Source organism: Pseudochaenichthys georgianus, chromosome 20 (assembly GCF_902827115.2).
Source record: "Pseudochaenichthys georgianus chromosome 20, fPseGeo1.2, whole genome shotgun sequence".
Taxonomy (NCBI): domain Eukaryota; kingdom Metazoa; phylum Chordata; class Actinopteri; order Perciformes; family Channichthyidae; genus Pseudochaenichthys; species Pseudochaenichthys georgianus.
In genome coordinates, this window is record NC_047522.1 from 8,501,622 (window position 1) to 8,528,986 (window position 27,365).

Below are 27,365 nucleotides of genomic sequence, written 5' to 3' on the forward strand. Positions count from 1 at the left end.
TAGTTTGAGTGATCCATAATTGACAGAAGCTGGTGTTTACACTGACCTGTTACTCATATATTAATGTCTTTGTAACTTCAGTAAACCACGACCTCACTCATTTCTTTCATTCATCACGGTTCAGTAAACTAAGTGACACATGAACCAGTTTAATCATTATAATAACGTAGGATTGCAACTCTTTGAAACTGTAGGTGGCTCTTAAAAGAGCCGTTGTATTTGGGTATGCTGGTCTCAAGTCAGTCTAAGCCCTCTCTCCGCGGATGCGGCGCGCCAGCTGGATGTCCTTGGGCATGAACCTCTTTGCTTGGTTCATCTTACTGGGGGGCAGCTACATGGATGTCGGTGCAGTCCACAGTCATTGTGCAGTTGAAGGCAGAATGAATTTATTATTGACTCCGAATGAAGCACAACTTCATGTCATACAATACATTGACTTTATTTGTAATTGTGTAAAAAAATAAAGCATTGATTAGCAAGCAGGACCTGCAGGAACAGAGCACGGTGATGGATGGAGCTGGGAAGAGAGAAGAATAAAGAAAACAGATCAATTTCATTATCGGATATTAAAAATTCAATTTCAAAACAAGTTGCCGCTCCTACAGTTTCCTAGTGTGTAAAGATGATTTCACTTGACCTATGCACAATATCACACTCAATACATGTGTGTCTCTGGGGGTGCATTGTGCCTTTGATGTATATAAATAATATACCGTAACCAAATACTATTACGTACAGTGGAAATCAGGTTGCCAGAGCAGGTCAGTGTGCATGTTCCTCAGGGTCTCAGCAGCTACAGGTGAGGGAAAGGAAATACAAGAGAAAAAGGTCAGTAACAACACTTTGAATAATTATCTCTTCTAATAATTTTCTCTCAGTAATCACTCAACTACTGTCTTTCCAACAAACAGATTGACTCACTGTCATCACAATGAAACACGTCCAGAAGAATGTCATGCAAAGCTATCAGTACTTGAGATTATATTGGCCCCAAAAAGAACCTTGAAAAGGACATGTGTGTGTGTTTGGTAAGATGAAGTGTGTGTGTGTGTGTTATCTTGGTCAGGGAGTGTATTGTGTGTGTCAGGGTGTCTGGGAAAGTGTACGTGTGTGTGTGTGTGTGTGTGTGTGTGTGTGTGTGTGTGTGTGTGTGTGTGTGTGTGTGTGTGTGTGTGTGTTGATATCTTGGTCAGGGAGTGTAGTGTGTGTGTGTGTTGATGTGTGTGGTAGTGTGTGTGTGTGTGTGTGTGTGTGTGTGTGTGTGTGTGTGTGTGTGTGTGTGTGTGTGTGTGTGTGTGTGTCAGGGTGTCTGGGAAAGTGTATGTAAGAAGGTTTATATATATAGGATTACTTTAAAACAGTCCCAAATAATACATGTTCACTTCAATACAGTTCAAGATAATACCTGTTTACTTTAATACAGTTTAGAACAATATCTGTTTGCTTTAGTTTACTTCATGTAATAAAATTTGAATTTATTTTTAGCAATCTCTTATTTATTGGAGGGAATAAATCAGTTATGAGATCTTCTTCTTCTTCGCTTTAATTACGAGTCGCAACCACTTGGAGCATTATCGCCTGTGACATCACTTACGCGAGCCAGAATGGGATTTGGGATTTGTAGTCTTTGTAGTCGCGTATTTTTCATAGTCTTATATTTCAACAGTTTTACGACAAAATGTGACTTTTTTGACATGGAACTTATTGTTTAAGATTGACAAACATCATATGTGTAGTTCGTGGCACAATTCAAACGGGATCAAAAGACACGTGTTCTCTCTCCATTGAATTCAATGTTAATTTTTCGCTTCCGGGGTCCCATGGGCCGGAAGTAGATGGGCGTGACTTCGCCTCTCTATGCACTAGTAGGACAGTAGGGTATAATGAGTTCTTTAAGGTAAGATGGCGCCTGCCCATTAAGGGCTTTGTAGGCGAGAAGAAGAATTTTAAATTCTATCCTGTGTTCTATAGGGAGCCAGTGTAAGGCAGCCAGAACAGGAGTAATGTGGTCCCTTTTCCTAACTCTGGTTAGTACACGAGCTGCAGCATTTTGAATCAGCTGAAGCGACTTGACTGACTTCTTGGTACTCCCTGATAATAAAGAGTTACAATAATCCAGCCTAGAAGTAACAAATGCATGGACTAGTTTCTCTGCATCGTTTTGAGGCAAGATATGCCTGATTTTTGCAATGTTACGTAGATGGAAGTAGGCGGTCCTTGAAATTGATTTTATGTGGGCGTTAAAGGATAAATCCTGATCAAATATAACACCAAGATTCCTTACAGTCTCACTGGAGGCCAAATTAATGCCATCCATAGTTAGTATATCTTTAGATAATTTATTTCGTAGATTCTTCGGGCCAAGTACAATAACTTCAGTTTTGGTCGTGTTTAACATCAAAAAGTTTAAGGTCATCCACGTTTTTAAGTCCTTAAGGCAGTCTTGAATTTTATTTAGATGATTAATTTCATCAGGCTTGATTGATAAATATAGTTGAGTATCATCCGCATAACAATGAAAGTTTACAGAATGATTCCTTATAATATTGCCTAACGGAAGCATATATAATGTGAACAAAATAGGTCCGAGCACTGAGCCCTGTGGCACTCCATGGCTAACTTTGGTTTGCGTGGAAGATTTATCGTTAAAACGTACAAACTGAGAGCGTTCAGATAGATAGGACCTAAACCAGCCTAAAGCAGTTCCCTGTATGCCAACTAAGTGCTCTAGTCTTTGCAATAGGATATCATGGTCGATAGTATCAAATGCAGCACTGAGATCGAGCAAAACAAGAATAGAGACAAGTCCCTTGTCTGAGGCTATTAGAATATCATTTGTGACTTTAACCAGAGCTGTCTCTGTGCTATGATGTGTTCTAAAGCCAGACTGAAAATCTTCAAATAAATCATTGTTTTTTAAGTAATCACACAACTGTTTTGCGACCGCTTTCTCAAGAATTTTTGAGAGGAACGGAAGATTAGAAATAGGTCTATCGTTGGCTAAAACCTCTGGATCGAGGTTGTGCTTTTTAAGAAGCGGTTTTATCACTGCTACTTTGAATGATTGTGGAACATAGCCTGATAATAAAGACATATTCATAATATTTAATAAAGAAGTGCTAATTAATGGAAAAACTTCCTTCAACAGTTTAGTTGGAATTGGGTCTAACATGCACGTAATATTGGGGGGTGTAACTGCAATGCATTGCCGCTTACATCCACATACACATATCATACATTAACATTGTATGATACTACTTTAATCAGACCTGGCATTGTTGCAATACTTCTGACATCTCAAAGGTTACCCTACCCCTATTGCTACACACACACATAACAAATCCCTTAACTGAACACACACTTTGGTACATAGAACACAACATTGAAAACAATAACACAAAGCTGACTCCCTGAACTGGGGTCCTATCTGTGACCCTGTTGGGGCCGTGGTGTTTCGACGGCCCAGAGGGATAAACTTCCTCTCCCACTAGGGGTAGAGGGCCCTCTGTATGTGGATGTAAGCGGCAATGCATTGCAGTTACACCCCCCAATATTACAAGCTTAACAAAACAACTTAAATGCCACTCTCGAAAACAGAGTATAAGAGGAGAGATAAAGAAAAAATATGCTGGCCGATTCCTTCGTATTTAGCAAGTCCGTTATTTTAGGAAATATTGAAAAACGACTTGCATTTAAACTCACCAATATGACATTCAGTCCCCATGCCATTCCGTGAGGTAATATAACTCACAATCTGTGCCTAATGTTCGATTAAAGTCTTTCAGATCTCCTAAAAATCTCCAGCTTCTCCTTGAATCCTGTGCGCGAAGCGGGTGTCTCCGTCTCTCTCCCCCGGGAAACTGTGCTCCAGCTCTGCCGCTTGATCCTCTCCACCCACGTCTCCGGGGGCTTGAACACCTTTACCCGCAAACCCTTTGCCACCATATCCTTGTTTGCCTCCTCCGCCGAGCCATAGATTCGGGTCCCGTCTTGGAAAAAGACTCTCAGCTTGGCCTGGGAATGGGGTCTGAAATCGTATTTTTTCCTCCCGCAGCACCCGTTTTGCCTCCACATATTCTTTGCGTTTTTTTAGCACCTCTGGGGAGTAGTCATGATCCAGGTTAACTTTTCTCTCTTGGTAGACAAAACCCCGTTTCTGCCATGCCGTTTTAATTATCTCCTCCTTGGTTCGGTGGCTCGCAAATTTGACCACTATCGATCTCGGCGGCGCGTCTGCGGGCGGTTTGGTCCCCAAAGCCCGGTGGGCTCTTTCTATCTTCAGGTCCGAGGAGGGCGGAAGCTCCAGATTCTCTTTCAGTAACGTCTCAACAAAGGAAATCACTGAAGGTGAGTTTTCTTCAGCCCCTTCACAGACACCGTGTATCCTAATATTTTCTCTTCTGGATCGGCCCTCCTGGTCCGTTAGCCTGGCTTCCATGTGTGTCTGTAGCTTCAGCAACTCCGACACCACGCCCTCCACGCTTTCTAATCTCTCTTCCGCTTCTGCAATTCTCTCTTCAGCTTCATCAATTCTATTGTTTGTCTTATTTATGTCTTCCCTGATGTCCCGCAGCCGCTCGCCGTTTTCTTGTCGAAACTCTCTCAATTCTCTAAGAATCAAGTCCAGGTTCGCCATGTTTCCTTACTCACGTTGCCCTTCGGTGTCTCACGTTGCCCTTCGGTGTCTCGCTGGCTAGAGCTAGCTCTCTCGCTAGCTCCGCTCTCTTCGGTGAGGAGCTTGTTGTTCACGGCATGCTTACCGGGAACTTTATCGTGGTTTGGTTTTTTCAGCTGGCCTTTAGGCATCTTATGGTCCCCCACTATGATTTGAATAAACTGAAAACACGTAAAAGCCAAGTTACAGGGGCTTTAGATATTAATTGGGGGGGAGCTGTTGAGTTAGTCTGCTACCAGCATGGCCGCTCAACCGGAAGTCGCAATTCCACTTTTAAATGATAGGTTTGACTAATTCACCAATTGTAAATACATGTATTCTCAAGTTTTGATTACTTTATCATAATAATTTTTAAACCTGACAATGAGATGTCACTGATTAAATAGTGGGGATTCAAATAAAGGCTTTCATTTTGAGGAAATGTATTCTCTAGTTTTGCAGACATAGAAATAAGACAATATATTTAAGGTTATTGAATTATATGTTTAACTTCCCTTTCATATTGCACCACCCAGTGGCAATGGACTTCTCATGAGTGAAGTACCACTTCTTATTGGGGTGTTGAGTTATCTGAAGTGAAAATAAAGTGGGTAAAGGAAAGTCCAGCAATGGTAGCAGCACAGATTAGAGCTGCTCTACTTTTCATTCCACATCTCTGGGAAAGAATTAGAGCATATTTGAGTGTAGAAGATCACACATTTTCAGCATGCTTAAAGTAAGCCCTGTGGCCCCGGCAGGCATTATTAATTTATAGCAGCATGGTTGTGGAAAATAGTCCGCAGTGTTTATTCGTTTCAGCTAAAGGAATAACATAAATCCCTAAGTAAACCTAATCTGTCGATGATGGTAAACAGTCTGTCACAGTAATGGCCCCGGGAACAAATGAGGACCTCATGTTGAGGCCTCAAGTAAAAGCCCCTACACACCAACCCCCCCCCCATCATTCCCTCTCTATCTAGTATCTTACCTCTTTCCATTTAAAACCAAACTTTTACAGCTAGTGTCTCAGTATGGTCTTGGTGAGGAAGGAGCTGGTTGAAACTTCCTGCTTTTGCTCTCAACTCTCATGGAAAATTAAATAGAGGGGTGCTTTAAAAGAAACCCCCTGAACCCCCACTGTCTATCTCCTCAGAGGGGGTGAGCGAACAGAGGTCTGACACGGAGGCAGACCAGGCCAGGATCTGTGCACGAGATAAGACAGGCAACAGGAAGGAGACAACCCAGAACCCCGCACTCCCCAACCTGACAGAGCCACTATTCATTTTTCAGGAAGAAAGAAAGAAAAACAACATCAACAATATCAGATGCAGCACAGGGAAGAGGAAGGGGAGGGATAAAAGGAGAAGGAGACGGCTAGGGGGCAACTTGGACTTCATTAAGAAACGATGCCCGTGTCTTCCCATGGAAATCTTGGCTTACTGGATGTTTTTTAACAAGAAAAATATCGTATTTGCATGTATAATTTCCTTAAAGCTTTGACTATGAGCATGACAATGAATAATCACATGAAATTCACTACATAGACAGCCTCCTTTGATTTGGAGTTTAGCATTTGGTCAAAGTTTCCACAAATAAACACTGCTGTAGAGTCAGCGCCTCGGGGCTTCAGCTGATTCCACGGGATAAAGAAACGTATTGGCGCCACTGCAACCCAAACACTTGTTGTCACTACAGACATAGATCATTCCTTTCTCTTCATCTACACACAGAAGCTGTGAACAATAGCAGGTAAACAGAGATGACTTTGGAAGAAGAGTCTGTTAGCTCAGGGCTGTCCTCTCCCACACACATTCCGAACAGCCTGTGTGTCTAGTTAAAGTGTCGATAAATGGCCGTGGCACCATATGTCAGAGCAAAGCAAACACGCTGGACAGACAAAAGCAGGAGAGACAATTAGGATCACTCACATGCAAACAGTCAGTACATGTGTGTTTACAATCACACATTAGGCCATAAAGACACATATACCTTCAATAAATGTCAGAAGAGGCACAGGCAACTGACAAAAATTCACCTAAATTATACTCCATTGGACTATTGTTCAACTTTACTTCTCAGTCTCAGTACAAGTCAAACACGTTTTTAAACTCTACTAAGCCAATAAAATACTTTTTTTTGTCAACAAATAGAAATGAGAGGAGTGGAGGATGTGTCTTTTGAGTATCAAATATTGCCCCCCCCCCCCTCCCTGGATGTCAGCTGTAGTCAGCTCGAAATCAAAGCAGCTATGATCTGATGTCGATACTAGGGATCGACCGATATGGCTTTTTCAAGGCCGATACCGATTATTAGTAATCAAGGAGACCGATAACCGATATTTGGAACCGATATACATTTGCAGTAACAAAAAAAATCTTGGTGTCAAAATGTAGAATAACACAAACTCCAACACAACTTCTTTGAAATGCATTTAAGCATATATTATGTTTAATGAACTTTTAAACATCTTACGACTGGTTTCCTCTCTGTGCCCTTTTCTTTAGTGCAGTCATCTGCAATGAGTTAGAGAGAGACAAGAAGTGGGGCTGCAGGCTGACATGCTTAACTAACAATAATGCTTAATTTATTATATCTGTCTATCTAGTATAAAATCCCAAAAAGCTGCTAGCAACTGCAAAACACTAGTGCTAATGTTTTGCAAACTATTAAAAGTGAGGCTATTACAGTAGACCTAACGTTAGTCTAGTAGCCTCACTTCTAATATTTTGCTAAACATTTGCTAGATACATGTTGGCTAGCTAATGAGCTTCACATATCAACCTGAAAAACTGCGAGGCTCCACTCGCAGCCCCTCCCTCCCCCCACCACAGTTACTCCGCTGCGAGACGCTGCACGCACCCCCAACTCTGACTGACTTCCCGCATCCCTCTGTAACTGGGAAACTGATAGAATTGGATCATAAGATCGTGGTGTTTTTGCAACTTCAGCATAGGGGATAGGGATGTTTATTGAACTTCGGTTTAACACATGTATGGCTCTGCCGCTCAGCGCTGCTGCTTGCTTCAGTCTGTGTCTGCGTTCTTTCGCACCTGCCTGTAATCTGAGAAGGTCCCGCCTCTCTGGCTGGCTCCTGCCCGGAAAATCTTCAGTAACGGCCCGTCTACACTACAGTGTCGACAGCTCCAATCTGCCCATTCACTTTCAATGGGGTGACGTCACGTAGCCTCGCTTTTTCGCCGAACTGAATTGTGGGTAGCAGAGCGGTCCGTCTCAGGCGTCTCCGGCGACAGAAGTTGAACAATGTTCAACTTCTGACGCCGGAGACGCCGGAGTAGCCAGCGCCAGCCAATCAAATCCCGTTTCCCAAAATCTGACAGCTGAAGCCGTAGCCAATCAAACCGCGTCTAAGCTGGGAGAGATATCCCGCCGTTCATTTCTATATTTCAAAAAAAGTCGGAGGAGAAACTAACTATCGCCGTAGCAAATCACCCAGTTTTGTATGACCAGACCCTCTTCACCTACCGGGATACAAACCGGAGGAACCAGGCATGGAGGGAGGTGGCAGAGACAGTGGGTGAAACTGGTAGGTTTTCGCCTGTTTGGGGAGTTTATATATATATATATATATATATATATATATATATATATATACAATCCCCGGGGTTTTTTGCTTTGTATGTCGGGGGCGGGAGATTCATGTGATTGGTTGTTGGCCGTGTTGCTTGAATAAAATCCCCAAGCTCCAGACACGCCCAGCTCCAAGCTATTTTTGAAGCTGTAGTGTGGACGCTCCGTAATAGCCTATCAGATAGCGCTGTGGGCGGGACATTGCTCGTGTACACAGAGTGGTGACTGCAGCCAGAGAAACGGCCGCATCAGAGCCAAAGTTTTATCGGCAATTTGATAAAAAAAAGTCCGATACCGATAATCGGTCAAATGCGGAATACCCCTAGTCGATACAGTATTTTAGTTTCTTACTAAAAGACATACACAGTGCACCAAAGTGAGTTTCAGTTAATCCACTACAGTGCAGAGCATTTTGTGTATTTATGGGGATCTCTAAATCACATGACAACTTGATGGATTATATACATAAATGAACTGGATATGCGTTTAGGAAATTAAGCCTGTTTTAGTCAAGTATTTCTTTACATGACACAAACATAGCACATTGCCTCGCCTTTATTACTTTCAGTGAGCTGACTGAATGACTAATTAAATACCTTGCATAATAAATGATTGCATAAGTGGCAACCTAACACATTTTCCATGGGGCGCTGGAAAACATTCAGAGGTAGGAGTGCTTAAACAAACTCAGTTTACATAATTGAGTGTTAATAAATTATGCAACAATTTGTTTTGCAATAATTAAAATGGCTGGGATCATTATATTTAGTTAAATGTTACACAAAGGTTTTAAGATGACCCTTAGAGGTTTGGGTTGGATGGGTTTTGAGATCTATCCAAAGTATTTTAATTAAACTTATATATACATATTTGGCAATTACCTTAGACAATGCCAAAAGACTTAAACAGAAAACCTTCTTTGATTAAATAATTGAATGTATTCAGTCTGCTGCTTTTGTCTGAACATTTAATTCCTGTGGCAATATTTGCCCTGAAAAATCATATTCTGTAAATCAAAACAGCAGATTTAATACTTTAATATTTGTTTCATTATTATTGTGAAACCATTTACATGTTCTAGATTCACAGTGCGTAGAAAATTACTAAACTAATTAAGTTGGATGAAAAATACCCCACGGTGAAATGCAAAGTCCTTTGAAGTCATGCTTGGGTTGCGTGCTGTCAGGGTGGTGGCCTCTGGCTCAGAGAACCAGCAGTTTGTCAGGCCCTCACAGAGGGACTGGAGGATGGCAGAGGCACAGTTAGGAGGAGGAGGAGGAGGAGGAGGAATGGATTGACAGCAGCGGGTTACCCTGAGAACAATGTACTGTAGGCTCCATACGTGTTTGGTTCCCTACTTCATGTGAACGCTTGCTGTCTGAAAAGAATAAAAAGGCACTACCTTGCTGTGAGGTCAAGGGTCAGTGTAGGTCTGAATGCTCATTTATCTCAGACAAGGACATGGGAAGGGTTAAAAACTCATTGCTCATAATGAGTCAGTCCCACCAGCTGTTCGTAGGGTAAGACTGAATGTGTTAACTTTGTAGAGATGTATGCATCACTAAACAGATTTAAAAAAAAATGGTCAATTCATTCTTAAGTAAAGAATATTTTCTTAAATTGACCAAGTACGTTTTAGGAGCAACTGTTACATAGTGAAATGGACCAACTAAATGCAACAAACTCAAATTGAATCATTTATGCTTTTAATGACAGACATAATTAACTTAAAATTATACTTTTTATGTTGGTGACTTTTTATAATTATCGCAGATGCTTCCTTACAGCTGATTTACACATTACTCGAGTCACTCGGAGTTTAATTTTAATGCTGCAACATAATTTTGTAAATAACTAGTATGACATTAGATTACAAACACTTCACTAATATATTTAAGTGTAGCTGTAGTGCAACCCAATACAGGTTCTGACATATTCAATATGCTTTCAGAATAAGGCCAGAATTCGCTGTTACCGATACATACAATGCACTGAAATCCTTCAAAGACAAGTCTTAACCAGGATTAAAGGCAGAGCCATCCTTCCTAATTCAGTTTGAGGGATTATTTGCAATAGATTTTTAAAGAAACCAAACTCACTGTTAGAGTCTAATAAGTGTGCAAATCAAACCAACTAATGTTTGCAAGAGGGACTTTTTTTTCTCCACTTTTGCTTGCCTGTGAAGTTGTTATCACCGCCAGTACACACTGATACAACAGTGAAGAAACACTACAGGTGCTGTGTGTGGAGCTGGTGACTGTTTAATGAGCTGTAACGCGTACAGTGTGTTTAGACTCTGTATTAAATCCTCCCTAATACTCCTTCTCCATTCCCTGAGCCTGGCTGCAATAGAATATAAATCTCCTTGGGAGCCACATGATATGCCTTCTTGTTGTTAATTGAGATGTAGTGCTTATATTAACAACATTCACCAGGCAGTGTTTGAAATATTAGATCCATGCCAAATCCTCTGGAATAAGGATTAAAGTTAAAGTGACAGTAACTATGGCATGTCCTGTTAAATCCAACCTACACCCACGTCCTTCAGGCAGATCTCTCATTTCACCTGTATTTATACAGACAAGACTTGCACTCCGGTTCATAAAGGGGATAATAAATAGTGAGCTGGCTTTTTGGCTCGGTTGACTGTCATGGGAATGGAAAAGTAGAGGGGGTTTGGGAGTTGTGAGGTTTTTAATTTCAGAAAGGGACACAAAGGAAGTTAAAAAACTAACTGTCTTTAATACGAGACAGTAGATGATTAAAGCTAAATAAACAATGTTGGCAGTCGCAGGCATATTTGGCTGAGGAATGGCACTGAATTACATCCGTGGGTTTTCCCGGAACATAGCAGTAGATGAGACATTATCTGTTCTAATCAATGCTGTGGGGTTTTTCTTTGGAATATATTTGGGATTGTCCTTCATTTTATGCTATTTGCTATCATTTTTAGCTGCCAATTGTTGCTGGGTCGGTAAACCTTCAAGGTTTATTATAGCTTTGTCTGCGATGGGGGAAAACAAAAACCATGGTATTCGCTAATTATATCTTTCTATTTTCATAAATAGTTATTTTACTGTTTATAGGTCCTTTACAGTAGGCCTTCTAAAATTGATAGACTATGTGCTTCCACAACAAGCTTTTACTAGCCCTCGTTTTATCTGAGACGCAAGGACACTATCTTTTAGCTTTTTCAAGAGCAAAGATATTGAATGAACCTCTAAACTCCACTGGTTATCAGCCTTACAGTATGTCAGGATTTGAGCCACTGGGCCCCACAGTAGCCAGTTGTGATAGTGATCCTGCTTTCTGTTAGCATTCATGTCAGTGTGATATCCATCTCAGAGGGGGCTCCTATGGAGGGGTTGCTGTTTTGTTCTTTTTTTTTTTTAACACAGCAGAGTTTGCACCGCTATTTGATGTTAAGACTGAGAAACATACACAGAGCAGGAACACCTTAATCACAGAGCAGCTAGGAGTTAGTAATGTGATACAGATGGAATCCATAACTGTGGCTTGATGAGAGGGTTTGTGATTTTAAGAACCATACCTCTGCTAGCATTGACCACAAAACATAGCTCAAGCTTCTTCTACGGTCAGCCTTCTCCAGATGGGGTTTTTGTGGTGAATACAAACAGGTATACCGGTTCATTGTTATGCGGATGATACTCAACTATATTTATCAATCAAGCCTGATGAAATTAATCATCTAAATAAAATTCAAGACTGCCTTAAGGACTTAAAAACGTGGATGACCTTAAACTTTTTGATGTTAAACACGACCAAAACTGAAGTTATTGTACTTGGCCCGAAGAATCTACGAAACAAATTATCTAAAGACATACTAACTATGGATGGCATTAATTTGGCCTCCAGTGAGACTGTAAGGAATCTTGGTGTTATATTTGATCAGGATTTATCCTTCAACGCCCACATAAAATCAATTTCAAGGACCGCCTACTTCCATCTACGTAACATTGCAAAAATCAGGCATATCTTGCCTCAAAACGATGCAGAGAAACTAGTCCATGCATTTGTTACTTCTAGGCTGGATTATTGTAACTCTTTATTATCAGGGAGTACTAAGAAGTCAATCAAGTCGCTTCAGCTGATTCAAAATGCTGCGGCTCGTGTACTAACCAGAGTTAGGAAAAGGGACCACATTACTCCTGTTCTGGCTGCCTTACACTGGCTCCCTATAGAACACAGGATAGAATTTAAAATTCTTCTTCTCGCCTACAAAGCCCTTAATGGGCAGGCGCCATCTTACCTTAAAGAACTCATTATACCCTACTGTCCTACTAGGGCATTGCGTTCCAAGAATGCAGGGTTGTTGGTTGTTCCTAGAATCTTTAAAAGTACAATGGGAGCCAGAGCCTTTTCTTATCAAGCTCCACATTTGTGGAATCAGCTTCCAGTTTGTGTTCGGGCGGCAGACACCCTATCCGTTTTTAAGAGTGCGCTTAAGACCTTCCTTTTTGATAAAGCTTATAGTTAGGGCTGATTAGATTCAGCCCCTAGTTTTGCTGATATAGGCTTAGTTTGTCGGGGGACATCTTACTTCTTCCTTCTCTCTGTCTATACCCGTGTACACTCATGTTCCGATTAACCCAGCTTCCCCAAATGTCTTTCTTTTTGGTGTCTATATACGCTGGGATCCGGAGTCATGGATGATCCTGCGGTCCTGTGTCCTGGATCGCGAGCGCTGGATCTTGAGTCGTGGCTGTGGTCCTGGATCATAGGTCCTGGATGGATATCCTCGTGGATTCATCTTCCTATTATACACACATGCATTTCCAAACATTTGGACTACCTATGTTGCAAATGTATTATCTTTTCAATTTACACACGGCATCTATTGCACGTCTGTCCGTCCTGGGAGAGGGATCCCTCCTCTGTTGCTCTCCCTGAGGTTTCTCCCATTTTTCCCTTTAAACTGGGTTTTCTTTGGAAGTTTTTCCTTGTACGATGTGAGGGTCTAAGGACAGAGGGTGTCGTATTGTCATACTGATATTCTGTACACACTGTGAAGACCACTGAGACAAATGTAACATTTGTGATATTGGGCTATATAAATAAACATTGATTGATTGATACCTGACAGCACTGTGTAAATTCAAATGTAAGCTAAATCTACCTGATGTTGTGTTTATGAAAGGTTTTCAGGTAGACCTCGTAAAATGTTGCAGCGGACTGAAAGTAATTTTTTTGGAAGGGGCAATTATACAGAAGGAAAAGTGAAGAATGCCATGCATCAAGGACCACCCGTGACCAGTGATGCACTCTATAAAGGATTGCATTTGATTTTGGCAACTAATGTTTGTGAAACCCAAAAAATATGAGTTTCTGATGTTTATTGGCTTTAAATATATCAAGATTATTGTCTTGCAAGATGACCATCACCCTCATCAATTTATAAGCCCCGAGTAAAAGTCTATACTCCAATGACAACATACAAAAAGTCAGTTAAAACCGCGAACTGAGTTTTCAAAGAGGTTTTGTGAGATATTTTTGTCTTTGAATGTGACACAAAAAAATACTTATGACGAAGGTTTATTTTTCTATATTTGAATGTTTGTGTGCTCATTTACTGAGATACACCTTCCCTTCCACCTAATATTCCCACTAATCCTTCATAGGGCCAACTTGGCAAGAGTTCAGCTTTTTCTCTTGAATTTTTATTTAATACACTTTAGATGTATAGCCCAACAAATATCACTTTCTGGTGATGAAGGCTAGTACAAACATGGTTTATCCGTGCCCATAGGCCCCCAGCCAGAGCCGGACAGCGCCAAGAAACTCACTTCAGAGAATGTGTCATGTCCTTCTTAGTCATTCCTGCTGCGCTTCAGGTCCAAGTCTCAGCCTCAGTGGAGGGTAACACAAACAGGCGAACAGCAGGAGGCGATGACGGCCAAGTCAAACAAAATAGGAAAACGTATGCACAGGGATGCACATGCATCCGAATGCAGGAACACAGTGATGCAAACGTGCTACGTACGTACACATATTGTTATGACCACGCTCTCCTCTCTTAAAACCCCCAGCACTTAGTGTACACAAACACTTAACAGCCACACAGCAAATACGGGTGAGAGCAAATAAACAGAGCAAAAAAGTATGGATAAAACAACTTGCGATGTCCACATGATGTTCTTTAGAATTAAGTCATACATGTAAGCAGGAATATGACACATTTAATTGCTCACACAGAATCCTCATCTGCATCATTGCCAGTGTGAGTGCAGCTGCTCTTTTCAGGGCATAGCGTCATGTAAACGGCTGTTGTAATGACAGCGACTGACGGTGCCCCACTGGCCTGTTCCAGCGCAGCACAGATGCTGCTTTGTCGACTTGGCTGAGGAGACTGGGCTCTGCTCAGAATCCATATTTGTACGTGATGATGGAGCAACTCAGGCTTGAAAAGAAACTGCGACCTGAGTTGCTTATATTGCCCTTTTTGTTGTTTATCCATAATCAAATATCTATGCATGCAAACCATCTACCCCAAGCATTTCAGATTCAGAATCAGAAAACCTTTATTCCCACAGAGGGGAAAGGTCATCCACATTGTGCAAAATCATAAACACACATACATGCAGATAAGTCTGAACACTGTACTTACTTTCTATCACCTGCTGGCTCTGCACTCATTACAAAGACCTCATTGTGACCGGTTTGATTCCACTGGGGGAGATTAAAGAGCTTTAACACATACACTCTGGCATATACACATATGCATTCTCCTTACACGCTTTCACATCAAAATCCACACTGATAATCATTAATAGTCAAACTTGTGTTCAGAATGTGAAACTTTCAACATTCATAAATACACACCGAGACAAGCGACGATTAGTGCTTTTTGAAACAAAGTGTGTGCTTAAACTTCCATTTAAAATATAGTCTCTGGGTGCTAGACATTTATTAGAACCAAACTGCTTCAGTGTAAAGGAGTTAAATTACAGAAAAAACCGAAGCCACAGGCTGATGTGCTCATAGCATCAGTAGGCTAATACCACCATCTGCTGGAGCAAGCCAACACAACTCTAGCACTGGTACTTACATTACATGTGACTTGTTGGACGCTTTTATTCAAAGCGACTTACATACTCAATACTGTGGACAATCCCCACAGGAGCAATTTGGGGTGAAGTGTCTTGCCCAGGGACACAACGACATGCTGACTGCAGTGGGATTTTAACCTGTGACCCCCTGATCCCAACACCAAGGCTCTATCCACTGCGCCACACACCTCCACTGGTACTTCACACTATGGTTTATAAACAATTGATTCAAATATACAGTATGTACCCTGGTCTTAAAGCACCAAAAATAGACTTTGTCCAACTGCAAAATCGTGTATGCAATCCAGTGTTTCCGCCAGACCAGGGCTGAGAGGGCGTCCACCCCGAGAACGGGGGTTGGGGGTGACGTCACGTGACTTTAATTTTGAATTGAGCCATCCCTTATCGATACCATCTCTTTACGAATGCACACACACACACACACACAATAGACAATAGCAACAGGCTCATGCTGAGAGCCAACGTCAAGGCTCGCCGGCAGTACACTTTGTTCCGTCACAGGAACACAACAGAGGGATGTCCTTGTCCAATTATGTTTTAGTTTTGAGGCCCTCGGCTCGAGTTCAGGGCGTTCCCAGCTGAATAAAGGCGTAAAATGACGGCAGGACGCCCGCCTGGCGGAAATGCTTATGCAAACATAATTCCAAAACTGGATTATCAACCAAATAAGAAGAAACCTCAGACAACTGAGGGAATCCTACAACTAGTGTTAATTTCGTTGACTAAAACTATGACGAAATATGTTCGTCAACGACCTTTTTTTCCATGACGAAAACGAGACGATGACGAGACGGCACCGACGGCAGTAAACAATAACTGTAAAGAAATCATCATGCAATATCGTTGACGAAAAGTGACGAGACGAAAATGTAGTTTACTAAATAAAAACTATGACAAAATCTCTTTATTTTCGTTGACGAAAAATGAGGAGACGAAATATTATCAAAGATAACGTTAAATCTCTGATAGTTAGTTTTTCTCCCAGCAGTTCCACTTCCGGTGCTGCGGCAGAGCAGCAGCTGTTTATGTGCTGCGCGCGGCGGTACATTTGAATTACACCGGGCAGCGGCACAATATGAAATGTCAGGAAGACTCGGGTCTAACTCATGGTCTAACTAACCTTATTTAACGTAAAATAAAATGGCAACAACAGGGCTTAGGAGCAGTGGTCGCGTTAACCGAATACCCCCCCCGTCAGCGCGAGTGAGTGATAAATTGTGCACTCGACGGATAATAATGGATTATGACGGAAATGTTACGATCCTGTCCGTCAAAATGACTGACAACGAAAAAGTCTAAAGCCACCACTGCTTGGGAGAAAGAAACGATGTGATATTTTTCGCTACAATGAGGCGGAGAAAAAAAGCGAATGCATTGTTTTATCAGAAGGGAAGCAATGTGGCCATAACACAGCTGGTAAAAACACCACAAACCTGACCAGATACTCTCTGCAAAGCTGCTTTCTTAATCATTCAACCTGTGTTTTTCATCAAATAAGGACAAGATAATCTTATTTATTTATATACTAAAATGACAAATTATTGGTTTTGGCTAGACCAGTTTGACTGAAATGTTCTATATAATCTGATGACTAAAAAAGACTCAACAGTTTTCATTGACAAAAAGTAGACTAAAATAATTAGTTTTCTTTGACTAAAATAAGACTAAAATGCTCAGACTTTTAGTCGACTAAAACTTGTCTAAATAAAAACAGGATGAAGGTGACTAAATATGACTACAACTAAAAAGGAAATTTAACACAGGACTAAGACTAAAACTAAATAAAAAAATAGCTGATGAAATTAACACTGCCTACAACGCAGGTCAGTCGATTAAAATATTTAATCGCATTATTGTCCATAGTTAATCGCAAATTAATCGCACATTTTTTATCTGTTCTAAATGTACCTTAGAGGAATATTTTTCAAGTTTGTAATACTCTTATCAACATATGAGTGGACAAATATGCTTTATGCTAATGTTTATTATCATTTGAACAATGACAAATATTCCCATGAATATTAAACACAACAACCTCTGAACATTACAAATATTCGCCTCAATTCAACCTGGAACCTCTCATACAATACAAATGGTGTGTGTGTGTGTGTGTGTGTGTGTGTGTGTGTGTGTGTGTGTGTGTGATCGTTGGAGCTATGTGCAACTCAAGGCATATGCTCGAACGGGAGCTGCCTGGACGCTGCAATCATGTTGCAATATCCGTGGTGAGTGTGCTGACTGTTCGTTATATGTCCCACTGTCTGGCTGCCTGCATAAAGTCAAGTGCTCGGCGCAGTTGTGGCGAAATGTCGCTCCTCTGTTTTCATTTAAACAGCTCCTTATATCCGTTAGCGCAGATAGCTAGCACCAGATGCTAACAACAACAATGCACGTAAGGTCACTCTCTCGCTCGCTCGGGCCACACATACACACACCCTCCCGGTCCTCCCAATAGCCAGCCGGTGAGCGTGGAAGTGTGGTCTGCCACAAGCGGGCGGCAGGAGCGGGGCTGTCAGCATCAGTTTGTAGATGGTATTTTAAACTCGATGCGTTCTGAAACTACAGGGCGGCCGAGGAAAAAAAATACACATGCGTTAATCGCGTTAAAATAATTAGTGGCGTTCATTTTTTTTTTAACTTGACAGCCCTAATATATATCTATATATATATAGATATAGATATAGATATATATATATATCTATAGATATATATATAGTAATGGTGCTAATATTATTTTTCTTTGTCCTGTCTATTCAAATGTTTTGGGTATTTGTAATTCTCCTTATATGGAACTCCACCTCCTAAGAACCTTTTTTTTTTTTTGCTGATCATGTGGCTCCTTGTTTTGGAGAGATATTGTCTCAAAATATGTTTTGCTCTAATTTAAATAATAAAACGAAGATAATAATAATAATAATAATAAATGTTATTTCGAGGCGCTTTTCAGGACACCCAAGGTCGTCTTACAGTGCATTTAAAAGTTAAAACAGCTAAAACAGTGAGTAGGCCAGTTTAAACAGGTGGGTTTTGAGGTGGGATTTGAATGTCGTGATGGAGTCAGACTGTTTGATGTGTGGAGGCAGAGAGTTCCAGAGCCTGGGTGCGGTGCAGCTAAAAGCCCTGGCTCCCATGGTGCTAAGGCGGGAGGTGGGGACAGTCAGGAGTCTGGCTGAGGATGAGCGCAGGGAGCGGGAGGGGGTGTATTCCTGGAGGAGGTTTGAGAGATAGGTGGGGGTGAGGTTGTTGAGGGCTTTGTATGTAAGCAGAAGGTTTTTGTAGTCAATCCGGTGCTGAACAGGGAGCCAGTGAAGTTGGATGAGGATGGGGGTGATGTGGTCAGACGATTTGGTACAGGTAATGATCCGGGCAGCCGAGTTTTGAATGATTTGGAGTCTGTGGAGTAGTTTTGTGGGTAGGCCAGAGAGGATAGCATTACAGTGGTCAATCCGGGATGTGACAAATGCATTAACCAGGATTTTGGTGCTGGATTGTGAAAGGGATGGGCGGAGTCTGGAAATGTTGCGGATATGGAAGAAGGCAGTCCGGGTGATGTTTTTTATGTGGGGTGCAAACGAAAGGGTGCTGTCCAGGATGACGCCAAGGCTTTTGACTTGGCTGGTGAAGGATACAGGGAAGCCGTCGATCATGATGCTTGGGGGTGGGGTGGTTAGGATTTTGGAGAGGGTGTTTTTTGAGCCGATGAGCAGGGCCTCAGTTTTACTACCATTTAGCTTCAGGAAGTTCCTGATCATCCAGCTCCTGATATCCTGGAGGCAGGTGGTGAGGGAGGTGGGCGGGAGGGCGGTGTTGGGTTTGGTTGAGATATAGACTTGCGTGTCGTCAGCATAGCAGTGAAATAGGATGCCATGGTGACGGAGGATTGTGCCTAGTGGGAGGAGGTAAATGATGAATAGGAGTGGACCCAATACTGACCCCTGGGGGACACCCAGTGGTCACCCGTGGTTCCCCAGCTGGACAAACTGTTGTCTGTTGGTAAGGTAGGAGGAGAACCAGGAGAGTGCAACACCAGTGATCCCAATGTCAGCCAAGCGTTCCAGGAGTAGTGGGTGGGAGATTGTGTCGAAGGCAGCGGTGAGGTCGAGGAGGATGGTGAGCAGTCCAGAGTCAGCTGCACGGAGGAGGTCGTTGGTGATTTTAACCAGAGCTGTTTCGGTACTGTGCATTGAGCGGAAACCAGATTGGAAGGGTTCATGGAGGTTGTTTGAGTCGAGGTGGGACTGGAGTTGAGCGGCAACCACCCTTTCAAGGGTTTTTGAAATGAAGGGAAGGTTGGAGATGGGCCTGTAGTGGTTAAGGTCAGCTGGGTCAGCATTGGGTTTTTTGAGGGTGGGTGTGATTGCAGCCATTTTGAGGGTGGGGGGTACAGTTCCAGAAATGAGGGAGGAGTTAATTATTTTTGTGATCATGGGGGAAATGGACGGCAGACAGGCTTTGATGAGGGTAGTGGGGAGGGGATCAAGCTGGCAGGTGGTGCATTTGGCTTTGCAGATGAGCTTGGAGATGGTGGCTTCTCATGCTGGAGTGAAGTTGGAGAGGGTGCTGGTGGGTGGTTGGACCGTGGTGGCCATCCAGAGTGGGTCCGTTGAGGGGGCACCTGATGAGGCCAGCTGTAGGTGGATGTTGCTTACTTTGGAGCTGAAAAATTGCAGAAAGTCAGTGCAGCGTTCAGGGGAGATATTAGGAGGGAGGGTTCTGGGGGGCTGAAGTAGGTGGCTAACGGTTGAGAAAAGGGCTCTCGTATTACCGGTGCCAGTGCTGATGAGGTTGGAGTAGTAGGTGGATTTGGCAGTGGAGAGGGCGTTCTTGTAGTGATGTAGGTGATCAGCAAAGATTTGGGTGTGTACTGATAGTCCGGTCTTTTTACACAGCCGTTCAAGTCGACGACCAGTTGTTTTGAGCTGTCGAAGGTCGGAGGTGAACCAAGGAGCGGTGCGGGCAAAGGAGACTGTGCAGGTTTTGACAGGGACCAGGGCGTCAAGCGAGGAGGACAGGCAGTCATTGTAGTGACTCACCAAGTCAGCAGGGGAAGAGGATGCAAGAGGGATGGGGTAGGAGTTGATCAGGGTGGTGAGATCTGTACGGTCGATGTATTTGATATTTCTGAAGGAGATGATCCGTTCTTCTTTAGCTTTTGATCGGGGGGCGTGAACCTCAAAGTGCACAACTTTGTGGTCAGAAATAGGAAACTCGGCATCGGTGACATTACAAGGAGTAATGCCAGTGGAGCAGATCAAGTCCAGTATGTGACCTTTATTATGGGTAGGAAAGTTAACATGTTGTGTGATACTAAGACAGTCGAGGAGTGAGATGAAGTCATTGGCAAAAACACTGGATGGATCGTCAATGTGTATGTTAAAGTCTCCAGTGAGAATAACAGTGGGGGACATTGCACATACAGATGTTAATAATGAGGAAAATTCAGTGAGAAAAACAGCAGAGGGTTTTGGTGGTCTGTAGATGGTGACAATAATGATGGGTTTGGGGCCTGAGAGTTTAACAGCTAGACATTCAAAGGAAGAGTGATGGGGGACAGTGACAGCAGTGACTTTGATGTCCTTACGGTAGAGCAAGGCGAGACCACCCCCTCTCCCGGTGTTGCGGGGTTTACACATATAGGCAAAGCCCGGTGGAACGGCTTCATTTAACTGGCAGAAGTCATTAGGCTGTTGCCAAGTCTCGGTGAGGCATACAAAAAAAAAAAAAAAATCAAGCTTTCTGTCCACAATGAGCTCAGAAACCAGCAGGGCCTTACTGGTGAGAGATCTTACATTGAAAATAGCTAATTTCAAGTAATCAAATGGCGTATAGGTGGCTGCTTTGGGCAGTGGGGATAACACAGTGTGATTGATAGTGCAGGTGACAGTGCGAGGGGGGCGGGGCTTAGTGGACCAGAAGGAGCGAATGTTTGTGTTATTGTTGTATTGTGTGTCCAGCGAGTTTCGACCAGATCCACGATGGACATATCTTGGTCGTTTGAGGAGAATGTCACGGTGGGCAAGCAGAACTGTGGGGGTCTTGAAGTTTGATCTGAGACGCAGTAGTTCCATTGCAGAGTATTTCAGCGGCAGGGAGGCGCTCGTGGCGGTGTAGAGTAGAGCGATCCATATGAAGAGTTTGACAGTCTGCATGATGTGAAAAGGTGGGGAAATAGTATACTCAGCAGTTTGATGATCCGGTTTATGATCAGGAGGCTACAACTCCCGCTTGGTAGAGGAGGAGCAGCGAATCGGCTGCATCCAGTGGTCACAACTAACGCCAGCTAGCTTGACGGCTAGCTTGACAGCTGTGGTGGTGGCGGTCCAATTTGGCTGACAGGCTGCTGGAATCTAATGGGTCCGGAAGAATCCACACAGAAATGCAGTCAACAGAAGATACAGGGTTGAACGTTTGAAGATAAAATCCAACACAGAAAACTAAAATTTAAACTCAGATTGAGAAGCGGCGAACAAGCAGCGCCAGCGTCCTCTCCCTCTGAACCAGGTTTCTTGAATATGATCATACCCAACCAAACCTTTGACCCTAAACTTAAACACATGTTCAGAACTAACTAAAGGACATCCCATCCTTCAAAAAGTATGGAGCGGGGCCTTGATTATTCCTATGAAAGTTGTTCAGTGGCGCATGAAGCCCAAAATGAACGACTGTAGATTCAAAAAGTGCCAGTATCCTCACAGGACATGTTCCCATTGAGCATGCTCACTTGACTTTTCCTTAATGGAACTGCTGTCTTCATTACTGCAGCCTAGTTTGAACATTTCTTCCTCACACAGTTCAGTGTGTTTTGGTCATTCGCTCAGAAAAACTATGCTCAACAGGTTGTCGTGGCCGAGTGGTTAAGGCGATGGACTAGAAATCCATTGGGGTCTCCCCGCGCAGGTTCGAATCCTGCCGACAACGTAATAACATTTTCACTGCCCAAAAGCCTTCGGCCCATTGCCAGATGCTTGAGTGCAGAGTATATTTAAATTGTGTTTAAAAGTCAATTAAAACTTTATGGCAGTGACTTTTACACATTCATCCACAGAACATACTAGATAGGGAATACAACTTAAAACATCAGTTCATAATGATATTGTTTTTAATGTTACCTTAGTATGTATGAGGGTACTTTTGCTGATGATCCTCCTGTTCCTCAATGGAACTGCTGTCTGCGTTACTGCAGCCTAGTTTGAACTCTTCTTCTTGTTTTCGTTTTTTTACTATGTGTAAAAAACACAGATATAATCAATGTACTCGTTTAATTCATGAATTATAATAGATTAACCTACCCACTAACAGCAGTTATAATTTAAATGAACTCCATCTGTAACAAAGAAATGAACACAACAATGCATCACTATTATTGGCTAAACTTTAGTTTTGTTTAGTACTGGAAACGTAACATTAGCACAGTCACCTTATTAAAGTGTAGATTCATTCAAACGTATTCTTCACCTATACTAGGGCGCTTCGCATTGCATAATTTTGTGTTTAATTATACATCATTAAGAAATTAAGTGCCACTCCTTTGCTTAACGTCAGCAGCTTTAACAACATGGACTTGCTAAATAATCACTCTTTAAGCTTTTTTTATAAAGAAAAAACAATAATCTAATTAGATTTAAATTCTTTTTGTGAGGAATTTATATTCCTTATAGAAATAATGCATATTTGTGAATGAACACCAATGTTTGAAGCTATGTTGCTTGGTGATAGTGGCATGTCAGTATAGAAAAAGCATGTTGACAATGTTTTCTAAATTACTATCAATGAAAGTGGGTAGACACTGTAAGTTTAAACATAGGGTATTAAATCATAATTATAAGTGAAATTATAAGAGCCATACTTTTGGAAAAAGCTAGCTACAAAGACAGACAGCTCGCAATATCTAGCTAGCTAGATAGATAACGTTAGCTAGCCATTGTGTAGCTACAAAAAAGCTAGCCTGTTAGATAAATAGATCACTAAACTAGCATAGCTAACTGACAGGTTAATTTGATTATATATGTCAACTTCTTTTTATAATTTTCAGCACTGTGGATATTTGCTACCCTTCTACCCGAGGGAGTTGGGAGCCCTTTCCCTACATTTTGTATAAATGTGAAGATGTTCATATTCATATGGAGTAGTTTTGTGGGTAGGCCAGAGAAGATAGCATTACAGTGGTCAATCCGGGATGTGACAAATGCATTAACCAGGATTTTGGTGCTGGATTGTGAAAGGGATGGGCGGAGTCTGGAAATGTTGCGGATATGGAAGAAGGCAGTCCGGGTGATGTTTTTTATGTGGGGTGCAAACGAAAGGGTGCTGTCCAGGATGACGCCAAGGCTTTTGACTTGGCTGGTGAAGGATACAGGGAAGCCGTCGATCATGATGCTTGGGGGTGGGGTGGTTATGATTTTGGAGAGGGTGTTTTTTGAGCCGATGAGCAGGGCCTCAGTTTTACTACCATTTAGCTTCAGGAAGTTCCTGCTCATCCAGCTCCTGATATCCTGGAGGCAGGTGGTGAGGGAGGTGGGCGGGAGGGCGGTGTTGGGTTTGGTTGAGATATAGACTTGCGTGTCGTCAGCATAGCAGTGAAAGTGGATGCCATGGTGACGGAGGATTGTGCCTAGTGGGAGGAGGTAAATGATGAATAGGAGTGGACCCAATACTGACCCCTGGGGGACACCCAGTGAAACAGGAGAACACCCTGACCTGTGGTTCCCCAGCTGGACAAACTGTTGTCTGTTGGTAAGGTAGGAGGAGAACCAGGAGAGTGCAACACCAGTGATCCCAATGTCAGCCAAGCGTTCCAGGAGTAGTGGGTGGGAGATTGTGTCGAAGGCAGCGGTGAGGTCGAGGAGGATGGTGAGCAGTCCAGAGTCAGCTGCACGGAGGAGGTCGTTGGTGATTTTAACCAGAGCTGTTTCGGTACTGTGCATTGAGCGGAAACCAGATTGGAAGGGTTCATGGAGGTTGTTTGAGTCGAGGTGGGACTGGAGTTGAGCGGCAACCACCCTTTCAAGGGTTTTTGAAATGAAGGGAAGGTTGGAGATGGGCCTGTAGTGGTTAAGGTCAGCTGGGTCAGCATTGGGTTTTTTGAGGGTGGGTGTGATTGCAGCCATTTTGAGGGTGGGGGGTACAGTTCCAGAAATGAGGGAGGAGTTAATTATTTTTGTGATCATGGGGGAAATGGACGGCAGACAGGCTTTGATGAGGGTAGTGGGGAGGGGATCAAGCTGGCAGGTGGTGCATTTGGCTTTGCAGATGAGCTTGGAGATGGTGGCTTCTCATGCTGGAGTGAAGTTGGAGAGGGTGCTGGTGGGTGGTTGGACCGTGGTGGCCATCCAGAGTGGGTCCGTTGAGGGGGCACCTGATGAGGCCAGCTGTAGGTGGATGTTGCTTACTTTGGAGCTGAAAAATTGCAGAAAGTCAGTGCAGCGTTCAGGGGAGATATTAGGAGGGAGGGTTCTGGGGGGCTGAAGTAGGTGGCTAACGGTTGAGAAAAGGGCTCTCGTATTACCGGTGCCAGTGCTGATGAGGTTGGAGTAGTAGGTGGATTTGGCAGTGGAGAGGGCGTTCTTGTAGTGATGTAGGTGATCAGCAAAGATTTGGGTGTGTACTGATAGTCCGGTCTTTTTACACAGCCGTTCAAGTCGACGACCAGTTGTTTTGAGCCGTCGAAGGTCGGAGGTGAACCAAGGAGCGGTGCGGGCAAAGGAGACTGTGCGGGTTTTGACAGGGACCAGGGCGTCAAGCGAGGAGGACAGGCAGTCATTGTAGTGACTCACCAAGTCAGCAGGGGAAGAGGATGCAAGAGGGATGGGGTAGGAGTTGATCAGGGTGGTGAGATCTGTACGGTCGATGTATTTGATATTTCTGAAGGAGATGATCCGTTCTTCTTTAGCTTTTGATCGGGGGGCGTGAACCTCAAAGTGCACAACTTTGTGGTCAGAGATAGGAAACTCGGCATCGGTGACATTACAAGGAGTAATGCCAGTGGAGCAGATCAAGTCCAGTATGTGACCTTTATTATGGGTAGGAAAGTTAACATGTTGTGTGATACTAAGACAGTCGAGGAGTGAGATGAAGTCATTGGCAAAAACACTGGATGGGTCGTCAATGTGGATGTTAAAGTCTCCGGTGAGAATAACAGTGGGGGACATTGCACATACAGATGTTAATAATGAGGAAAATTCAGTGAGAAAAACAGCAGAGGGTTTTGGTGGTCTGTAGATGGTGACAATAATGATGGGTTTGGGGCCTGAGAGTTTAACAGCTAGACATTCAAAGGAAGAGTGATGGGGGACAGTGACAGCAGTGACTTTGATGTCCTTACGGTAGAGCAAGGCGAGACCACCCCCTCTCCCGGTGTTGCGGGGTTTACACATATAGGCAAAGCCCGGTGGAACGGCTTCATTTAACTGGCAGAAGTCATTAGGCTGTTGCCAAGTCTCGGTGAGGCATACAAAAAAAAAAAATCAAGCTTTCTGTCCACAATGAGCTCAGAAACCAGCAGGGCCTTACTGGTGAGAGATCTTACATTGAAAATAGCTAATTTCAAGTAATCAAATGGCGTATAGGTGGCTGCTTTGGGCAGTGGGGATAACACAGTGTGATTGACAGTGCAGGTGACAGTGGGAGGGGGGCGGGGCTTAGTGGACCAGAAGGAGCGAATGTTTGTGTTATTGTTGTATTGTGTGTCCAGCGAGTTTCGACCAGATCCACGATGGACATATCTTGGTCGTTTGAGGAGAATGTCACGGTGGGCAAGCAGAACTGTGGGGGTCTTGAAGTTTGATCTGAGACGCAGTAGTTCCATTGCAGAGTATTTCAGCGGCAGGGAGGCGCTCGTGGCGGTGTAGAGTAGAGCGATCCATATGAAGAGTTTGACAGTCTGCATGATGTGAAAAGGTGGGGAAATAGTATACTCAGCAGTTTGATGATCCGGTTTATGATCAGGAGGCTACAACTCCCGCTTGGTAGAGGAGGAGCAGCGAATCGGCTGCATCCAGTGGTCACAACTAACGCCAGCTAGCTTGACGGCTAGCTTGACAGCTGAGGTGGTGGCGGTCCAATTTGGCTGACAGGCTGCTGGAATCTAATGGGTCCGGTAGAATCCACACAGAAATGCAGTCAACAGAAGATACAGGGTTGAACGTTTGAAGATAAAATCCAACACAGAAAACTAAAATTTAAACTCAGATTGAGAAGCGGCGAACAAGCAGCGCCAGCGTCCTCTCCCTCTGAACCAGGTTTCTTGAATATGATCATACCCAACCAAACCTTTGACCCTAAACTTAAACACATGTTCAGAACTAACTAAAGGACATCCCATCCTTCAAAAAGTATGGAGCGGGGCCTTGATTATTCCTATGAAAGTTGTTCAGTGGCGCATGAAGCCCAAAATGAACGACTGTAGATTCAAAAAGTGCCAGTATCCTCACAGGACATGTTCCCATTGAGCATGCTCACTTGACTTTTCCTTAATGGAACTGCTGTCTTCATTACTGCAGCCTAGTTTGAACATTTCTTCCTCACACAGTTCAGTGTGTTTTGGTCATTCGCTCAGAAAAACTATGCTCAACAGGTTGTCGTGGCCGAGTGGTTAAGGCGATGGACTAGAAATCCATTGGGGTCTCCCCGCGCAGGTTCGAATCCTGCCGACAACGTAATAACATTTTCACTGCCCAAAAGCCTTCGGCCCACTGCCAGATGCTTGAGTGCAGAGTATATTTAAATTGTGTTTAAAAGTCAATTCAAACTTTATGGCAGTGACTTTTACACATTCATCCACAGAACATACTAGATAGGGAATACAACTTAAAACATCAGTTCATAATGATATTGTTTTTAATGTTACCTTAGTATGTATGAGGGTACTTTTGCTGATGATCCTCCTGTTCCTCAATGGAACTGCTGTCTGCGTTACTGCAGCCTAGTTTGAACTCTTCTTCTTGTTTTCGTTTTTTTACTATGTGTAAAAAACACAGATATAATCAATGTACTCGTTTAATTCATGAATTATAATAGATTAACCTACCCACTAACAG

At 43.0% G+C, this 27,365-nt stretch overlaps 1 long non-coding RNA gene and 2 other non-coding genes across 3 annotated transcripts in view; 2 read left to right on the plus strand and 1 right to left on the minus strand.

Annotated features, from left to right (window-relative positions):
• Positions 1 to 454: 454 nt before the first annotated feature.
• LOC139435905 (uncharacterized) overlaps positions 455 to 27,365 on the minus strand; it is a 54,655-nt gene continuing 27,744 nt past the window's right edge. Inside the window, exons 3-4 of the long non-coding RNA XR_011645117.1 lie at positions 737 to 793; positions 455 to 517 (exon numbers count right to left, since the gene is read on the minus strand). This is a non-coding gene — a long non-coding RNA (uncharacterized lncRNA). The remainder of the gene's footprint in view (positions 518 to 736; positions 794 to 27,365) is intronic.
• On the plus strand, positions 22,167 to 22,248 carry trnas-aga (transfer RNA serine (anticodon AGA)). Its single transcript has one exon. It is a non-coding gene; the product is annotated as a tRNA-Ser (tRNA).
• On the plus strand, positions 26,903 to 26,984 carry trnas-aga (transfer RNA serine (anticodon AGA)). The gene has a single exon. It is a non-coding gene; the product is annotated as a tRNA-Ser (tRNA).